Here is a 6,058-nt window from a genome sequence, read left to right as displayed (position 1 = left end):
AAAATGTCGAGATACTTAAGTCAAAAATTGGACATACTAAATCGAAATTTCGAGATACTAACAAAAAAATGTAGATGCCCCAACACTTTTATTCGGTTAAAAAATATGGACACAAAAGCAAGTATTGTTGTTTATTTAGACTGATTTGCCTCAGCACAATTAATCTGTGCTTCAGTCTGATCAACTGTAGTTTACTGATAACCACCACAGCTGCAGGTAGCCTAGAGCTCTGATCCCTCTGGCCAGGGGAAATTAAGCAGTAATGTCATGTATTTATAGCCTAAGCTATGCATTTATAGCCTAAAAAATGCCTATTTATTTGTGTTAAGAAAAATGGGAATGTGATAAAATGTTGTTTATATTCAAATTTCAGGTGGCTTAACTACCTAGACCTTTTCAATCCAAAATTATTGACTGGAATTAATTAATCAACACAATAGTGATGACATACTATGTGAGTAACTTTTTAATTACAGATGCCCTGATAATTCTATTGTCCAATCACATTTGTTGTTTAGTCAAAAAAATACATATGACTTGTATGACTAGCCCATATAAAACCATTTTACAGCTGATTTATTACTATGTCATACTAGCGTCCGGAGTTTTACCTGGTTAGGTTAGCCCAGTGGTTCTCAAACCTCTCCTCGGGGACACCCAGATGTTTCACAATTTTGTTTTAGCCTTGAACTAGTTCACTTGATTGACCTAATCAAGGGCGTGATGATTAGTTGACCATTTGAATCAGGTGTGCTAGTTCTGGAATAGATCAAATACATGAACCGGCTGGGGGTCCCCGAGGAGAGGTTTGAGAACCACTGGGTCAGCCTAACCAAAAATAATGGCACTGATTGGCCTATAGGTGGAGCTGTTATAAACAGTCTCACTTAAATCCTCATATCCTCCACCCTGTTTGACCAAGAGACTGCAAACTTTGTAGGTAGAGGTCTTTCTTCATGCTGAACACATTTGTCTCTGAAAAAACTGCTGACTTATTAATAAATCAGGACATCCAGCCTCCCAAGTGGCACAGTGGTCTAAAGCATTGCATCGCAGTGGCATCACTACAGACCCAGGTTCGATCCCAGGCTGTAACACAACCGGCCGTGATCAGGAATCCCATAGGGCGGCGCACAATTGGCCCAGCATCGTACGGGTTAGGGGAGGGTTGACCTTTAGTTGGCTCATTGCACTCTAGAGAATCTTTGTGGCGGGCCGGGCAACTTCAGGCTGACCTTGGTTGTCAGTTGAATGGTGTTACCTCCGACACATTTGTGCGGCTGGATTCCAGGTTAAGCAGGCGTGGTTTGGCGGGTCATGTTTCGGAGGAAGCCTCTCGAGCCTGTTGGGGAGTTGGAGCGATGAGACAAGATCGAAATTGGGGAGAAATCTGATTTTACATGTCCATTTAAATCCTTTGTAAATACACTTCACAGTGGCCTATCAACGTGAAACGATATAGGATCATCAAAGACATTACCATGATGAAACATTCAGTTTGCCATTGATATCTTAAAAAATAAGGAAACTATTAGCAATTCTCTTTTTTGACTATGTAACGCTAATGCTTAAAATAATCATGAAAAATCTTCTCATTGACTAAAACTCAGATTCACTCCAAATTTTGTAAAAATGGACTCATCACAATAGTCCCTAAAGATTTTGAGAAAAATAACGGTGATGCACTCAAAGACGGCCGCCAGTAGATGCATATTAGCACATACTCTAATATGCTAAAAATGCAAAAAATACTTCTCATGAACCATAGGACCAAATGACACCAAATGTTGTAGGCCCATGGTACATGTCTTAACTTAGTTCAAGAAAGCTAAGATATTGGTCAAAAGATGGCTGAGTTATAAAAAATAAAAATAGCGTTTTTACTTGTCCATTTAACCCACTGTAAATCCACTCCACAGTGGTCTATCAACTTGAAACAACCCTCTTATGGACATCCCTAAAATGAACCACACTTGAATTTGGTATTGATATCACACTGAATTTGGTATTGATACATATCGTCGAAAACCTCGTAACTAAATGTTTACCAATTAAATTTTTTAAATATTTATTGAAAGCAGTAACTACCCTCATGAATAGCTTCATTAAATTAAATTAAAGTTTGCTGTAGCCAATATTGATCAGAAATGGCTATTTGGTAACGAGACTGGACTGAGAGATGCATGTAGTCTATTCATCAATGTATATGTACCAATAATCACACTCTTATGCCGACAAATTATAATCAGAAGAGGTCCATATGTTTTAGGGTATCTAGCTAATAATGTCGAAGTGGCCAGGGCTTTTTAGTATTACTAATGTTTGGACATGGATGGACAGCAGGTCAACTGTGAAGACAATCAGTTGGATAATGAACCTCCCAAATCCAGGCAGACAAAGAGATATAGTTGAATTCGGAAGTTTACATAGACCTTAGCCAAATACATTTAAACTCAGTTTTTCACAATTCCTGACTTTTAATCCTTATTCCTCCTCCTTTAATTCCCTTTCTTAGGTCAGTTAGGATCACCACTTAATTTTAAGAATGTGAAATGTCAGAATAATAGTAGAGAGAATAATTTATTTCAGCTTTTATTTCTTTCATCACATTCCCAGGGGGTCAGACGTTTTACATACACTCAATTAGTATTTGCTAGCGTTGCTGTTAAATTGTTTAACTTGGGTAAAACGTTTTAGGTAGCCTTCCAATTTTGTTCCATTCCTCCTGACAGAGATGATGTAACTGAGACAGCCTCCTTGCTCACACACACTTTTTCAGTTCTGCCCACACATTTTCTATAGGATTGAGGTCAGGGCTCTGTGATGGCGACTCCAATACCTTGACTTTGCTGTCCTTAAGCCATTTTGCCACAACTTTGGAAGTATGCTTGGGGTCATTGTCCATTTGGAAGACCCATTTGTGACCAAGCTTTAACTTCCTGACTGATGTCATGACATGTTGCTTCAATATATCCACATAATTTCCCTGCCTCATGATGCCATCTATTTTGTGAAGTGCACCACTCCCTCCTGCAGCAAAGCACCCCCACAACATGATGCTGCCACCCCCGTGCTTCACAGTTGGGAAGATATCCCTCTAGTGGTGTGGGGGCTGTGCTTTGGCAAAGTGGGTGGGGTTATATCCTTCCTGTTTGGCCCTGTCCGGGGGTGTCCTCAGATGGGGCCAGTGTTTCCAGACCCCTCCTGTCTCAGCCTCCAGTATTTATGCTGCAGTAGTTTATGTGTCGGGGGGCTAGGGTCAGTTTGTTATATCTGGAGTACTTCTCCTGTCCTATTCGGTGTCCTGTGTGAATCTAAGTGTGCATTCTCTAATTCTCTCCTTCTCTCTTTCTTTCTCTCTCTCGGAGGACCTGAGCCCTAGGACCATGCCCCAGGACTACCTGACATGATGACTCCTTGCTGTCCCCAGTCCACCTGGCCATGCTGCTGCTCCAGTTTCAACTGTTCTGCCTTATTATTATTCGACCATGCTGGTCATTTATGAACATTTGAACATCTTGGCCATGTTCTGTTATAATCTCCACCCGGCACAGCCAGAAGAGGACTGGCCACCCCACATGTGCTCTCTCTAATTCTCTCTTTCTTTCTCTCTCTCGGAGGACCTGAGCCCTAGGACCATGTCCCAGGACCACCTGACATGATGACTCCTTGCTGTCCCCAGTCCACCTGGCCGTGCTGCTGCTCCAGTTTCAACTGTTCTGCCTTATTATTATTCGACCATGCTGGTCATTTATGAACATTTGAACATCTTGGCCATGTTCTGTTATAATCTCCACCCGGCACAGCCAGAAGAGGACTGGCCACCCCACATAGCCTGGTTCCTCTCTAGGTTTCTTCCTAGGTTTTGGCCTTTCTAGGGAGTTTTTCCTAGCCACCGTGCATCTCCACCTGCATTGCTTGCTGTTTGGGGTTTTAGGCTGGGTTTCTGTACAGCACTTTGAGATATCAGCTGATGTACGAAGGGCTATATAAATACATTTGATTTGATTTGATTTGATTTGTTCTTCGGCTTGAAAGCATACCCCTTTTTCCTCCAAACATAACGATGGTCATTATGGCCAAACAGTTCTATTTTTGTTTCATCAGACCAGATGACATTTCTCCAAAAAGTACGATCTTTGTCCCCATGTGCAGTTGCAAACCGTAGTCTGGCTTTCTTAAGGCGGTTTTGGAGCAGTGGCTTCTTCCTTGCGGAGCGGCCTTTCAGGTTATGTCAATATAGGGCTAGTTTTACTGTGGATATAGATACTTTCCTCCAGCATCTTCACAAGGTCCTTTGCTGTTGTTCTGGGATTGATTTGCACGTTTTGCACCAAAGTACATTCATCTCTAGGAGACAGAATGCGTCTCCTTCCTGGGCGGTATGACAGCTGCGTGGTCCCATGGTGTTTGTACAGATGTACGTGGTACCTACCTTAAGGCATTTGGAAATTGCTCCCAAGGATGAACCAGACTTGTGGAGGTCTACAATTGTTTGGAGTTCTTTTGATTTTTCCTTGATGTCAAGCAAAGAGGCACTGAGTTTGAAGGTAGGCCTTGAAATGCATCCACAGGTACACCTCCAATTGACTCAAATTATGTCAATTAGCCTATCAGAAGGTTCTAAAGCATCATTTTCTGGAATTTTCCAAGCTGTTTAAAGGTACAGTCAACTTAGTGTATGTAAACTTCTGACCCACTGAAATTGTGAATTATAAGTCAAATAATCTGTCTGTAAACAATTGTTCGAAAAATTACTTGTGTCATGCACAAAGTAGATGTCTTAACCGACTTGCCAAAACTATAGTTTGTTAACAATAAATTTGTGGAGTGTTTGAAAAATTAGTTTTAATGACTCCAACCTAAGTGTATGTAAACTTCCAACTTCAAACTGTAGGTAGAATTGGCACACTGACTAGTCCAGTCTTTGCCTCAAGCCTTTTTTTTTCATTAAGCTGCAAGGAATGGAGCTTCTCAAATTCAGGCTCCATAAGAAAACTTAAAGATTTTCATTTTAAAAGCTTCTTAAAACAAAGAATACTTTTGGTAGACAATGGTCAATTTGATAGGCTCCTAATCCTTCATCAACAAGAGAATGGCTTCTAAAATATGTATGACCATTCTGACTCATAACACCTGGTGGACACAATGTTCATGAATAAGTCATTATTCCTAAATGTTGTGGTCTCTACACTTACAGTATGTCTCAAATGAAATGGCATCCTTCTCTCCCAGGGAACCATGCCAGCTCCTTGGCACATCCCCTTACAGGAAGAACACAGCTAATGTGCCAGCTATGCCCTGCTATCTTCTCAATACATTTTGGGAACATAAAACAATTGAATGATGTATGTAGTGCTGTCCTTGAGCTGTTCTGTCCTTGAGCTGTTCTTGTCTAATGATGTTCTGTATTATGTCATTCTGTATTATGTTTCATGTTTTGTGTGGACCCCAGGAAGAGTAGCTGCTGCTTTTACAACAGTAAATAGGGATCCTAATAAAATACCAAATACCAAAAATACCAAAATGAGTCAAAGCCACTGTGGGTCAGAGCTGAGGACATCCTAAAATGTTGACAACACTGCCCACGTCGCGTGCGCGAGCGATGCAAAATAAATGTACACATTTTTGTTATTCAATCATTGCTCCCACACTGCTTGAGCGCATCAACGAGAGTCTGCGTAGTCAGGCACTAAAATAGAACTTGGTTCTATTTGTGTCGCTTGACGCGCAACATGTCCTGCCTCTCCCATTGGGGGATTGTGGGTGATTGAAAGATGAACTGAGGTCCACACTCCAGTCCAGTTGGTGGTGGTAATGCACCTTAAAGTTGGTTGCCAACCACCATATGAAGTCCAAAGAAGAAGAAGAAGATTCCTGAAGGAGGAGAGATTACTAGAAACAAACTGGTTTATCCTTTTATCTGTGGATTAATTGTCGGAGTAGAGGACCATTTCAGGTAAAATAACAGCCCAATATTTATATCATAGGACAAATGAACTAGCAACAGCAAGCTAGCTCGCTAAATTGTCATAAATGTTTCATGCTTTTCGACCTG

The sequence above is a fragment of the Oncorhynchus tshawytscha genome, linkage group LG03 (assembly GCF_018296145.1).
Source record: "Oncorhynchus tshawytscha isolate Ot180627B linkage group LG03, Otsh_v2.0, whole genome shotgun sequence".
NCBI lineage: Eukaryota > Metazoa > Chordata > Actinopteri > Salmoniformes > Salmonidae > Oncorhynchus > Oncorhynchus tshawytscha.
This window is presented reverse-complemented; position numbering follows the sequence as displayed.